General features: G+C 59.8%; 1 protein-coding gene across 5 annotated transcripts in view; it reads right to left on the bottom strand.

Annotated features, from left to right (window-relative positions):
* The window catches only part of RBFOX3 (RNA binding fox-1 homolog 3), a 399,885-nt gene that overhangs the window by 324,913 nt on the left and 60,582 nt on the right, over nt 1-14,390 (bottom strand). Inside the window, exon 1 of one of the 5 annotated variants that reach the window (XM_044247294.1) lies at nt 11,523-11,607. The exons of 3 other annotated variants lie outside the window; for them this stretch is intronic. The gene's annotated coding sequence lies outside the window, so the exon portion shown is untranslated. Of the gene's footprint in view, nt 1-9,526; nt 9,719-11,522; nt 11,608-14,390 lie in introns of those variants that run through there. One more of the 5 variants, XM_044247293.1, reaches the window with a different exon arrangement.

Raw genomic sequence — 14,390 nt, 5'->3', positions numbered from 1 at the left:
GCGGGCAAGGTCTCCGGACCCACAGAGAGGGCGGCGCTCGAGTCACACTCCGCTCGTCCCTTCACAGCAGGTCCGGCCAGGGGCCCACTGCTCACCCCGACTCTTCTACACCCACTGGTGCAGGCACACACTCATACGTCTGCTCACGTAATACACCAACGCCGTGTCTGCACACACACACACACACACGCGTCCAGACACACGTGTAGGCATGTGTGCACAGGCGCACACACAGACACACACACTTGCTCAGGGCCTTCCCGTGCCCTGTGGATGGCAGGGAGCCCGGGGCCAGGGCCGGCCGAAGGAATAACACAGCCCCCGGAGTAGCCGGCTCTCCGGGGTGGAGGTCAAAGGGACAATTCCCCAAACGGCGGACAAGCAAGTCAGCTCAGCCCTCCTGCCTAGAACCCAAGATTCCCAGAGCCAGACCGTGCCTGGAGACCCCCAACCCCCTCCATTAGCAAACGGGAAAGCCACCAGAAGCCATGAGGCCGGGCCAGGGCCCCGCATCCGGGAAACCACCAAATAGACCAGGCATCGTCACCCACACTCTCCCCCAGGGAGAGGCAGCGCGGAGGCTCCTGGCGGGCGGCCGGCGTCCTGCTCCACGCCCCTTCTTCTACGGGCAGGCCTGCCCTACGCCCCTTGGCTCCTCGGCTCCGGGCGTGCCGACCGCAGCAGCCACTCCGAGCAGAGAGGTCCCAGTTCCGCTGCCGGCCTGCGTTCGCCATCGCTGGGAACCCGTTCCCCGTGGTGTGGCAGCAGTGTGGTATGGTGTCGAGACACGACCCCATGTAAGCAGATAATCCGCGTATGCGGCCTTCCCGGCGACGGCGCCGTCCCCGCAACTGCCTAACCGCTGTCCCGCGCGGGGGCCCGAGGCCGTCTCAGGACTTGCGTGCCGCCTGCAGACACAAGTGCCCTCAGACGGGGCATTTTTAGCAACTGCCGTGCTCCATTATTCCCTGAAGCGCGATGGCAGGATGCCTGGGCACCCCCATTTTATAACCCATCACACACCAGCAGAACCCAGCAGACGAAGAACACCTTGAGCAGTGAGTGCTTTTACACAGCCTTACCGGGACTCTAGGTCTGTGATTCCTCCATTTACTCCTCCACTAATATAAATAAGTGAATGATTTCCGGTCATTAAAAATCCAGTCTAGTTTAACCTTTAATTGCACGGCCGAACAAACGCCCTTTACAGTGAAGTCGACGTCTGGGCGTTCCCGGGACGGGACCGCACCAGGAACAGGGCCGGAAGCCCTCCCGCTTCTCTCCCCACCGCCGGAGCCCCGACCTCAGCCACAGGGGTGAGGGAGGGGTCGGCCCAAGGACACAGGGGAGGCCGGCCCCAGAAACGGAATGTGGACGTGTGAAAGACTCCTAACACGTGTGTGTGCCCCTGACGCGGGCAAGTGTCTCGGGCCCTACGCTCCTTCCACACTCCCAACACCCGGCCGGAAACGGTCCTGACCTCAGAGGCGCCGTGCAGCCTGGCCCTGCAACGGAGAGCGTAAAGGGTCCTCCTGGCCGCGAGTTCCTGACTCTGTGAGCCGACGTCAGGGCGAGAAGCCCTGTGGGGCCACCTGCTATGAACTGAATGTGTGTGTCCCCCCAGGAATGTGTGTGTCCTGCCGCTGGGGCCTTGGGGGATGACTGGGTCCTGAGGGGGAACCCACACGACAGGGTCAGTGCCCACAGAGGAAGAGACGGCGTCTCTCTGCCAGGGAGGACCCAGCAAGAAGCCTGCGCACCGGGCAGAGGGCCGGCACCAGACACCAAATCTGCGAACACCTTGACCTTGGACCTCCCAGCACCGCGAGAGATCAGCGCTCAGTGTCCAAGCTGCCCCGTCTCCGGTGCTCCTGCTGCAGCGGCCGGCAGCGGCTGAGACACCCCGCAAGTTACCTTTGATTCGTCTGTCCCCCAGCTGTTCTCAGGATGCATTTCGGTGCCTTAAGAGCTCTTCTGTCATCTTGAAGTCAGGTCTTCCCACCCAGACATACACCCCACCTTCCCAAGAGGTACTGGGGTTCGCCTCGGGGACGCTGGAGCCCAGCTACAGGCAAGAGAGCAGCATCGGTTGGAGTTTATCCAAAGAAAGGGCCACGTTATGTAACGAGCTTCCTGAGGGACTGTCCCCTTGGTCTTGAGAAGAACCTTGGACGAGCCCTGCTCACACAGCCAGGGCCCACCTGCTCCCAGAAGCCCCAGCAGCTCCCCAGCTCCCCTCGGTGCACCCCCGCCCCTGCCAGCATCCCCCAGCATTACTTCCTGGGCATGCGTGTTCTCTCGCATTAAACGCTGAGCTGCTTGAGGCCAAGAACTGTCTCTAACACAGTTCCGCGCCCCTGCCCCGCCCCCCAGAAGTGACTGATCGAAAGCGCTCAGAGAACGTCTGAGCCAGCGACGGGGGCGGGAAGAGCAGGGAGAAGCAAGGCTGCCGGTGGCCACCTCCGCTCCCTCATTCCCGGGGAGACTGTGTTCCTTGAACCCCTCCTCCCGGGGAAGCTGGGACGTCAGGGCCAGAGACTTCCAGCTGCACGCATCTCGTGGACAGAGATGGAACCCAGACTCGGATGTTGGAGGGGACCGAGGAGACACACCCAGGGCCCACAGCTTCACCCCTCCGGGGCTATGGGAAGGGGGGGAAGCAGAGCGGAGTCCTATCTTGGTGTCCCCCACATCCTGCAGTGACCGATTTCCAGACATGGAAGTAACAGATCGTAACAGAGAGTATAAGCGCTTCACCCAGCACTTCCACTGCCGGGTGCGGACCCAGAATAACCGAAGTCGGGTCTCGAGATGTTTACGTACCGTGTTCACAGCAGCGTTATTCCCGGGAGCGAGAGGAGGAGCAGTGCTGTGTCCATGACGGGGAAACGAGGCCCCCACGACGGAGGTGCCGGCCCTAAACAGAGTTCTGACACCCGCTCCCGCACAGGCGGGCCTCGAGGACGTAACGCTGAGGGACGTCAGCTGGGCACAAAAGGACAAACACTCTAGGAGGCCACTTCCACGAGGCCCTTAGAGTTGTGAGATTCAGAGAGGCAGGAAGTAGGATGGGGGGTGCTGGGGGCCGGGGGAGGGATGAGGAGCTGGTGTTTAATGGGGAACAGAGTCTCCGTTTGGGACGATGACAAGGTTCTGGGCGTCATGGTCGCACAGCGACGCAAATGTGCTGGAGGCCCCTGAACTGTGCACTGGCAACGGTGGACAGAGTCAGTTTCATGTTGGGTGTATTTTGCCCCAATTTTCTGTGAGTTTAAATGTGTTCGAGCATGTCAGGAAGTGTCACCAGGGACCCCTGCTGGGGTCCAGCGTGTTCACCGGCCCCGCCAGAGTGCACCGCCGGCCCTGTTCTCACTGAGTCCTCACGGGGGTGGCGGGGCCAGGGAGCTCTCCGGGATCCCTTTCGTAAGGACACTAGCCCCATTGGGAGGTGACCTCTCACCTCCCAATACCATCACCCTGGGGCTATGACCACACCATAAGAATTAGGGGTTGGTCACACTCAGTCCATTACATTTTAGCAAGAGGCCACTGTTCTCATCACTGACTTGGTCTCTCCAGAGTCTGGTGTCCCCAACAGCTGATGAGAGAGAGGGGTGACCAAGGAAAGCACTTACGCATTCGATCGGGAGCCACTGAGTCCCGGGCTGAGGCCCAGATGCCGGGAGCACGACCGAGAGGAGACAGTGGCCTGCCAGTGGGGCCCGGACAGCACAGACCAAACACGACTGAGGAAAGGCACGTGATCCGAGTCAGGCCGTCCGAGCCCGTGCCGCTTGCAGACTGCCCTTCGTCTGGGAAGGGACAATGCGAGGCCAGCACCTGCGCCGCTCGGCTCCCATGGTCTCCGCAGCCCCACCTTCCGCTCCCCTCCTGGCCTCAGGGCCACCGAACAAACAGCCAGGCAGACCTGAGGGGTCACAGGGCTGCACCCCTTGGGCACAGAGGCGCTGTCCTGGGAGACAAAAGCGTGGGACTTGAGTCCTGCTCTTCTGACTCCCTTGATGCTTTTCCCTTCTGGGCCTCAATTTCCCTACCGTTAAACCGGGGAGTTGGACTGAATGATCTCCAGACCCCCATTCCGCGATCAGGGGCCTCCCACCCCTTTCCCAGGGAGGGGGTCTCAGGATCCCAGCTCTGGGCTGATACAACGGTTCCGCTCTCCACCTGGATAAAAGGGACTGTGACAGAAAGGACTGTGTACAGCGACGTTCGGGCAGGGTTGTCAACACACGGCAGACGAACTGTGGGTTCCGAGCCAGTTCCCTAGAACCAGGATTTACAGCCGGTCTCGGAATGAGGCCGGCACGAATCGGATGGAGCCTCCCCGAGCCCAAGCCCGGCGCCCCAGCCTCCCAGACACGACAACGAAACACCTCCATTCTCAGGGCCAGCACAGGGGACTGCCCTGGATCTCCGTGGGGTGACATCCCAGAAACGTGCAGCCATAGCCCCCTCCCCAGACATCCACTTCAGCTGGGGAAAGGCGCTGCCCAGCCCCAGCGGCGTGGGGGACGCCTGTCCGAACAGTGCTGCCGGCCGTGCGCGGTGCGGAGCGAGCACGGGGCAGCGGCACTTCTGCAGGTGACCACCTCTGCGGGGGGAGCCGTGGGAGGGCAGCCCCAGTTTGCCTGGTGCCTCAGAGCAGAGAGCCCCCCACACAGTACCCCCAGGCGCCACGTGCTCAGGGTCTACACGGACGGGGATGACCAGAATTCCCGCCCACCGTTTACCATCACACAAGCACCTGCCGCGCGGCCTCAGGAGTGGTCTCCTGGTGGCTAAGCACGGAAAGGGCCTCACCGGGCGCCCCTGCAAGTCAGGGTTTCTCAACCTCAGCACGATGGGCATTTGGGGATCCATCACTTCCTAAGGCAGGGCCTGTCCTGGGCGCCGTAAGGGGGAGTATCCCTGACCTCTGTCCTCAAGGTGCCAGAGTGTCACCACCGTCCTCTAAGCTGCAACCACTGAAGATGTCTCCAGGCACTGCCAGACATCCCTGGGGCAGGGGGGGGGGGTGGCTAGATCACCCTCCGGCGGGTGACGCAGCCACAGAGCTGAGGGCCGGGACGTCAGGTGGCAGAGGCTATTGGGCCACTGTCTACTCAGGGAGCTGGACACCAGGACCCCCGCCACGCTCCATGGCCCCAGGTCATGCTGACTCAGATTTGCCAAGTTCCAGATGAGTTGACCAGAAAGGGAATAAGTGACCGCGGTCCTCATCTCTAGGACTGCGACCCCAGCCTCGCCGGAGGGCCCCGGCCCGCGGAGCTCAGCCGCACTCCCTCACCAACAGGACACGACCACCCACGCCTCTGCCGTGCCTCACGTCACACGTGTCAGCTGAAAAGCTCTCGTGTCTGCCGGCAGCTTCGTGTCTAGAGGCACTTGGCTGGGCTTCTGTGGGAAGTGCATTATCATCTCCATCATTATCGATTTTCCAAGCTTGGATTTTTATAATGCGAATCTCTTTTCTTGTCTGAGTATACACCCTGAGTGTATAAATTTCAAATCAAGAGCTAAAGACTCATTTTTACTTAGATTTTTGACACAATCTCTTGAGATAACTGGTAAAACGCTGGGTCTGTCTCCCACTCGGGACTGACCTGCAGCTGGAAGAGAAGGCCAAGGAGTGGCAGACTCATTAGGTCACCGCAGCTGCTGAAACATCGGCCTTCGCACCTCGTGTCCATCAAGGTGGCCACGCTCGAAGGCCGGCCTCCACACAGGAACTGAGGCCACGGCTGCCTCCAGGCCAGGGCTCTGGCGCCTTGTGGCTCCCAGCATCCTTCAGTCACTGCCAGGTGCAGGGCTGCACCCCCCACCCCCCACCCCCACCACAACCAGCCCCTTCCCCTGAAGTGACCGGCATCACGGCCACCCACAGTCCCTCAGAAAGAGCCAATCACGTGGCCCTCGGAGCAGGGAAGCAGGGGAGTGCAGCCCCCGGCAGTGCCTTCAGCCACAGCTCGGCGCCACGAAGGGGAGCACGTCCCCATGGAGGTGAGCAGCCGCCTCAGTCGGGGGGAGGGGCGGCACTCACAAGGCTGGTGATGAGGCCAGCCCTGTCCACGACACCGGACTGTGGCATGGAGCCAAGTGACTGCCTTCCCCAAGGAAGGGGACGTCAGGACTGTCAGCCATAGTCTGTCACCTTCCCTGGGGATTAAGCCCCAGGAGTTACACGGGCACCATGGCCAGGCACGGACCGCACGGTGACAGGAAAGTGGCCCAGATGCCTGCCGGGAGGCGGTCCCCAGCACCGCTACGAAACTGGCTCTCAAAATAAGTGTGTGACCTGCAGAGAGTGTAGGCTGGTCGCGGCAGGGCCACTGGGAGAGGCAAATGGCAATGGCAGCAGAGGTGGGAGGAAGGGGAGGCTGGGGGTGGTTCTGCAGCGGCTAAACCAGGGCCTGGTGGCTGCGCACAAAATGGACACCGCCTCCTTCCAGGGCTCTGCCGCCCAGCACGTATGATGCAAACGGTCACGGTCCTGGGGAAGCGAGCATGCCTTGTTCTCCGCAGAGGGCTCTGTGTACACAGGGACTCACTCCGTGTGATGCCAGCCTAGCCCCTCCGGCGGGAGCGCTGCAGCCACAGCAAGGCCTCGGGCCGCAGGGGGAGCGGGCACAGGGGGACCCACACGGGCAGACTCACAGGGTGCCTGCCCACCCCACGGCCAGTGCCCATCCCAAGATCAGGAATCCCCTCCCCAGCCACGGCCCTGTGCATCCTGAGCCTGCCCTCTCCTCCCCCGCACGACCGTGTCTCTCCTCGGCCCAGCTCCTGGTTAGCTCTGTGCCCGGGTCGGCCCCTCTTCTCCGGCCCCCATCTGAGCCTGGGGACTCGGAGGGCTCCCCCCACCTCCTTCCCGCCAGGACCTGGAAGCCAGCTTGCTGGCAACTGTGACCTTCCTTTTCTTCTCTCTTCTGCCCTTCTGGGAGAGGGATGAAAAGCCAGGTCTTCTGGGAACACCCATCTGCCATCGCGGACTACAGAACCCACCAGCCCTGAGGTCCGAAGGCGAGGCGGGGCACCACGGGGAGGGCGGCCGCACACCTGAGCCTGGTGGGGCTGCAGGGCCACCAGATCTGCATTTTTGTCCTCTCCCCACCCCCTGGCCCCTCCCCCCAGCCCAGTCCCTCTCACATCTATTTCCGTGGTGGATCAGTGTGCCTCTGTTTCCCAACCCAGGGCTTACGTATGTGCATTTCTGTACGCCGCTGCCACCACAGAGCCTCTGAGCCATGCGAATGGCACCTTATGGCGATCTAGGACTCCTCCATCTGCTTCCATGTTCCCCACTTCCCCTTAATAACCTGTTTTAGGGGAAGCGGTACATGCAGCAGATGATACCACTTTATTTTTGCAAACCCAGTTGGTCCTGGAGTGCTGGCAGCCACAATCATAGAGAGGGTGCCTGCCTCAGGCAGCACCTCGCGCCACTGGGCCAGGGGGATCCGGGGGTGGGTGGTGCGGGGCAGGGGCCCCAGCCGAGGGACATACAGAATCCTGTCCCCCCTTCTGCCTGCTCAGTGTCTGCTTCAGGTTGAATTGTGTCCTCTCCCCAACTTACAAAAAAAAAAAAAAAAAGATATGATGAAGTCCTAACTCCCAGTACTTTCAAATCCAACCTTATTTAAAAACAGAGTCTTGGGGTAGCTGGGTGGCTCAGCGGGTTAAAGCCTCTGCCTTTGGCTCAGGTCATGATCTCAGGGTCCTGGGATTGAGCCCCACATCGGGCTCTCTGCTCAGCAGGGGGCCTGCTTCCTCCTCTCTCTCTCTGCCTGCCTCTCTGCCTACTTGTGATCTCTCTCTGTCAAATAAATAAATAAAATCTTTAAAAAAAATAAAAACAGAGCCTTTGCAAATAAGATATAACTTTAAAGGAGGTCATGTTGGAGTAGGGTGGGCATCCGATCCACTAGGACGGTGTCCCTACAAGCAGGGGAGAGGACACACAGACGCACAGGGAGGAGACTGGAGTGGGGCGGCCACGAGCCACGGGGCCCCACAGACTGCCGGCAGCCCCAAGGAGCCAGAGGGGCAAGGAGGGCTTCTCCTCCAGAGGTTTCAGAAGGAGTGGGTCCTACCGACACCTCCCCGCCGTGGGCTCTGTCCCCTGCTACATACAGGGTGACGTCCCCGGCACCTCTCTTTCCCACCTGTGCCTTTACAGGGACGGGGAGGGGTTCTATTTCCACTGCACCCTCAGTCCCCTGGGCCTCGGGGCAGGTGCTCAATGGGGACCTGGCAGGATGAAGGCGGGTGCGCGGACTCAGGTAGCCCCGTGAGCAGGTGCACATGGGCGTGAGCGCATCACTCAGGCCAACCCTGGCCTCCTGCTTCCCAGACCTCACGGGAGCCCCATGGACACTCCTGCCTACGAGGCTCACTCTCAGTCCTGTGAAGGGCACGCCCAGGATCTTAGGCATGGATGTTTCCTCTGAGTCTACAGTTATTTCAGAATAAAAAGCCTTAAAGATAAAGGAAAAAAAAAGCCCATTTTCTTTTTATTTTGACAAGATGCTGCAAGGCCCAACAGGGGTCTGCCCCTTCCTGTCCCATCACCTGGCCCCCAGGCGGCCCTGAGTCTGAGGTTCAGGAAGCAAAGTCCGACCCCCGGTAAGAGGGGAAGAGAAGCCGGAGAGCGGTCACTTCGAACCCACTCTTCCAACTGTCACGACCCCAGCTCTCTGCTCGCAAGAGAGGCTCAGGTGCCCAGTGGGAGCGGGGGCAGTCCAGCCGGCCACCAGCGAGGTGCCCAGTGCCAAAGGTGGCCGACGCAAAAATGCACAGGGCAGTGGGCACCAAGGTGGCCCGAGAAAGGGAGGTGGGGGTTTGGTGTAAGGTCAGGGGAGGCAAGTGGCCACCAACTCAGTGGAGGACCCAAGTCTGTGCAAGAAGAGGGACCTCGCATCAGAGATGGTGAACCAGACCTTCAGACATCCCTGCAGGAGATGCTGGGGGACACCCAGGGGCATTCCTGGTGCAGGGAAGAGGGAGAAAGAAACAGAGAGCCAGGACACAGTTCATCCCCAACAGAGGGGAGACGGCATCTCTGGCAACTCTGGAACAGGGCAGCAAGCCACGGATGGGTGCTAAACCCAGCTCACCACCTGTTTCTGCAAACCGTGCTGCTGGAGCTCAGCCGTATTCCTTCTTTATGTCTGATCTATGACAGCTTTCGTGCCCACGTCGAGGGCCGTTGCCACGACAAAGACCCTCTGGCCCTCAAAGACGGACTACCTAGCCCTTGACAGGAGGCTTGCAAAGCCCTGCTCTGAACATCCTGACCGCACAGGAGCGAGACTGAACTGGAACAAAGCCCAGGGAGGGGGTTTTTGCAACGGGAGCCCAAGACTGCATGCACCCCACAGAGAGGAGGAACAGGCCAGCCGCATCTGCTACCCACCCCGGAGAGAAACTTCAGCGACGAAGTCAGGGCACTTGGCCAGCCCAGGAGGCCAAGCTAGGGAGAGGCGCCGGCACTGAGCGCCCGACTCACCTGTGATCCCGGGGAGGGAACACACCAGGCAGCGGCGGGACACTCCTGATGTGATTCAGGACAGGAAGCCAAACGAAGAGGATTCCAGAATAAAGATAAAAGTCCAAATGGCCAGGGTGTCTGGGGGGCCCAGTCAGTTAAGGGTCGGCCTTCAGCTCAGGCCATGCTCTCAGGGTCCTGGATGGAGTGCCAGCCAGGCTCTCTGCTCAGCGGGGAGTCAGCTTCTCCCTCTGCCCCTCCCCCAACACTCTCTCACTCTCTATCTCTCTCTCTGAAATAAACAGAATCTTTAAAAAAAAAAAGACACAAGTGACCAGAACACCCTGAAATGAAGACCAAAGTTAGGGAAACTGACACGTACAACCAATTCTCCAAGCAGCCAACAAGGGTGACTGGTCAACACCCAGCCGGGGACCCCTGCCCCTTGGGCTCTTGCTCTGGGCACCCCATGGTCCCATCCACAGAGCCGGCCTCGACCCATTTGCCAAATCCCACTCAGCTGTCCATGGCCCTCCGTCTGCATAAGGGCAGGGGTGCGGGGCTCCGGCCCCTCGGCCCTTGGGTCTTGCGCATCAAGAAGGCCAGCAGCCCCTCCTGCCTCGGGGTGGGGTGGGGGTGGGGGGCTGAGACAAGCCACTGCTCGGTGTGCCTGCTTCAGAGGAGGGGGAGGTGGCAGCTCCCCACGCCATATCCCTCACCCTGTCGCCACCCCAGCCCTCCGCTCCCTGTGAACACAGCCCCCCACACTCACCGTCCCAGCACCGTGGACGGGTCCAGCCCCACAGCAGACTATGAAATGTCCATGGGCAGGAACCAACCCTGCCTTACCCCGCTTCATGCCTCAGCCTGGCACGCAGCACTCACTCACCTGGGCCTGAGTTGCCAATATTTTATTTTAGGTTGTGGTGGAACCCTACCCATGAAATTCTGCACCAAGAGGCAAGCCAGCCCTGCAGGTAGTTCCTGCAAGCCAGGGCAGGAGAGACGAGGGTGGATGATGGTCTGTCCCAGGGGCTCACTTGTTCACGTAACCATTCCGTGCTGGCCTGTGTGCGCCCCGGGGCTTCAGACATAACCCTCGGGGTATAATGTCCAGGTAGGCAGTTACAGCACCGCGCACCTAGAGGTGTGTGCAAAGGTCAGGGGGCCACAGAGGTTGGGGCCTTTCTGAGCTAGGGGAGCTGCTCCCCTAAGGACATCTGCATTTCGAAAGAGGGTCCATTGTCAGGGGCAGACTCCAAGCAGCAAGGGGGTTTGGTGGTGAGCTGGGCAGGGAGGTGGGGAGGGGAGCAGGACTTAGCAAGCTCTAGAACCAGCATGTTCCCCACAGGTGACGCACAGAGAAGCACCACGGTCATTTCCGAGACCCCAGACCCTATCTCTCAGTACCCAGCAGTCTGTGCCTTCATCTAGGGGAAGGGGCTTCATGCTGCCGGCTAGCCACCCTGCTAAGGGGTCGGGGGAGGGCAAGGGGGGGGTGAGGAGGCCGCAGCGGGCGCAGAGGAGGGAAGCACCGGGAGCAGGTGGGGCCGCGGGGCTGGCGGCCACCAGGCCCCGCACCAGCCTCGGCATCGCTCGCCACCGCAGCCGCACTTTGGAGCAACCAGGGAAGGACAAGCACCCTGCAAATTTAGAGCGCGTGAGGGCTGGCTGCTTCGGGGCTCAGCCTCGCGCGGGCTGGGGGAGGAGTCGGGAAGACCCACTGGGGGCCGCACCAGCACATCCCAGCCCACGCAGGAGCTCGCAGAAGGGAACGTCTTTCCCAAAAGTAAAAAGGTAACAGGCCCGAGGCCAGTCCTGACCCCGGCCCCGAGGGCCACCCCCTTCACCACTCCCTCCACCAGCACCCCCACCAAGGGGACCTCGGCCCCCACCCGTGTGCCCCCCCTTCCCTTTCTCACATTTGGCTAAAAATAAAGCCCCTTTTGGCAGCCGATACACCCAGTTTCCCCGGAACATAAGCTTCCCAGGAATCCAGAAAAGGGACTAGCTCTACCTCTCATGGAGCCCAGATGGATTCCTGAAAATTTGTGTCAAACCAGTTTCTGTAAATCCCATCATGTTCTCAGCGATTCACCTTCCTCTCAGAGACGCTGGCCGGCTGCTTGGCCGCCCGGCTCCCCCCGCCGCTGCCGGGCTTGAGCGAACACCCGTTCAAGCGGGTCCTCGTGTGCTCTGAGCGATCACGGCCGGGCTTTGCTGTATCAGGGCCCGAGTCTCCAGGAAGCCGGGCAGAGCCAGGGTAAAGGCTACAGTGCCCACTCCGGCACTTCCAGAGACCGCGCCCGATGTCTCTCAGCACGAGCGGCCTCGGTGTGGGAAGACCGCCTCTCGACGCAGGACAGAAACAGGAGCGAAGCTCAGGCGGGGAGGCTGGGACGGTGCTGGCCCTGCGCACGTGGACAGGAGTGGGCAGACCCGAGTCCAAAGCCAGCAGACTGGGGAGCGGACTACCTCTGGGGGGTCAGAGGGAGGAAGGAGGCCTGGGTCAGGGACGGAGGCCCACACTTTCAGGACAGTACAGATCCTCCTCAGGGACCTCCCCTACGGGACAGGCCAGCTGGGAATAACCGTGGGGCCCTGGCCTCTGTCCCCCATCTTGTGATGCCGGGAAGGGGGTACAGGGCACACAGTCACGGCTTTGCTGCCCTCTCCAGAGGTGGCTACTGTCAAATCAGCCGCAAGGTAACCTGGAACCCTGGGACACAGCAAGGCTGCAGGAGCTCATCCTGCTTCCAGCTTTCTTCGATCACGTAACTATCAAAAACGTGTGTGTGTGTGTCTCGGGAACGGGTGACTCCTACTGAAACAGCTCTGGGCACTCGAGCTGAATGTCCCCTGATGCACAGAAGTTCTACCTGTGGGCCCCACGGGTGTACATTTTGGGGGTCCCCAACCAGATCACACGTTCCTCAAGGAGGATGGATTTTGGCTCAGCACGGGACATGTTTCATGCCCCACGCGAGACAGCTGACCCTCCTCATATCATTATTTTCACAGCATCACCCACCTTTTCCAGATGATGGAAGCTGAGGCTCAGAGGGGCAGCTAAGAAACAGTTGGTGGGGGAGCTGGGGTCCCACCAGGCCACACTATTCCTACTCTATCGCGCAGCCTCTGCCCTTTGTTTCCCTTGTAGGACAACCTCAGGATGGGGCCAACCGAGCTGAGCTCCCCGTTTTCCCCACCGTCCCCACCCACTGGTGGGGGCCAGAAACCAAGCCCCGCTCCCAGCAGCTAGAAACAGACCTTGTCCAAGCTCCCCACATCCTCCCGAGGCCACGCCCCTGGCCACGCCCCTGGACAGCTCAGGCCACGCCCCAGGCACCCCTGGACCACTGAGGCCATGCCCCTCCAGACACACCCCCAGCTCTCCCATTGGCATGGACCTGGGAGGACTAGAGGCACAGAATCATAAACCTACCTGCCAAGAAGGGGTCTGGGGTCACTTCCACACTAGAGAAAACCAGCTTCAGCTCCGCCTAGCCCGGGGTCCCAGGGGAAGGGCAGCTCTGGGTGTACGGCCCCAGGGGATCCAAGGGTAAGCATGGGACCCGAAGAGTACAGGGAGGGCTTCCCCCCCTCCACTCCCCCTCTGGTCAGGGAGTCTGAGAAGCCCTTGGCAAGATCCGTGGTTATAATTTTGTCCTTATTATAAAAGTAATACATATTTACTGCAGAAAATTTAGAAACTACACATATGCAAAAAGAAGAAAATTTAAAATAACCCATAATCCCACTAACCCAAAATAACTCCTGTTAACATTTTCAGCATATATACCCTCCCAGACTCTCCTATGCATAGAATATATATTTTTGGTACCAAGTGGGATCATACTGTACATTCCATTTTGTAACTTTTTTCCATTTAACTGTGTCTCCTACCAAATCACTAAGTATCTCTCTACAACATCATTTTTTAATAGCTGAATTAGCCAAAGAATAGCCAGCTGAGCACAGGAGAGAGAAATTTTACAACACGGAACGTTGCAATTAAGCACTAAATAGGAAAGCGTCCTCTGTAAATAAATCAGCTATACGATTACAAAAAAGTATGATGTAAAAAAAAAATAACCTTTTTTTTTTCCTTTTTAATCCAAATTCTGCAATATCAAAAAAATAGAGAACGTCCTCTGATTTCAGGACATGACACTCAAAAGAGAGCTCCCCGGGGCTCCTGATGTCCTCGGAAGGAAACAGCGTCAAAGCTCTGACGGGCTGACCGCTACCCCCCACCCAGCTCTGACTCCCAGTGTGAGGGTACTTGGAGACAGCACTTTGGGAGGTGATCAGGCTAGATGAGGTCATGAGGACGGCCCCTGCCCCAGGTGGGATTCGTGCCCTTGTAAGGTGAGATACCAGAGTGCTGGCTCTCTCCACCACGCGAGGACCCAGCCAGCCAACATTGGTCCGCAAGCCAGACAGGCGCTTCCCCCCTTGACCTCAGACTTCCCGCCTCCAGAACTTTCTGTCGTGGCACCTGGCAGACTAAGGCCTCAAGGAAGATGTCTGAGATAGTTCCGACATTATACTGTAGTCATCTGGACCTTGCCATACTGTTCTCAGGGGGAGAGACCCCCAGGTGGCACATGCAGAGGTGGGAAGAGTGAGGAACCAGAAGCCAAGAACATCCCATGGGACTCCCGTCTGCTCTGCCAAGGACGATGCGTGTCCCTCAAACATGCCAAGATGGGAGCCGGGCCGGGTCTGCTGGGAGGCAGAGGCTTTCTGCTAGTGTCACGGCGATAACAGAGATGAAGTGTGATGTCCCCAGAGATGGCCCCACGGGGACATTCATGGGATGAGGCTTGGGCCAAGAGGCTCCGGCTCCCCACCCACAAGCTTCACCATGTTTGAAGACCCA

Source organism: Neovison vison, chromosome 5 (genome assembly GCF_020171115.1).
Source record: "Neovison vison isolate M4711 chromosome 5, ASM_NN_V1, whole genome shotgun sequence".
In the NCBI taxonomy this organism is placed as follows: domain Eukaryota; kingdom Metazoa; phylum Chordata; class Mammalia; order Carnivora; family Mustelidae; genus Neogale; species Neogale vison.
This window is presented reverse-complemented; position numbering and strand designations above follow the sequence as displayed.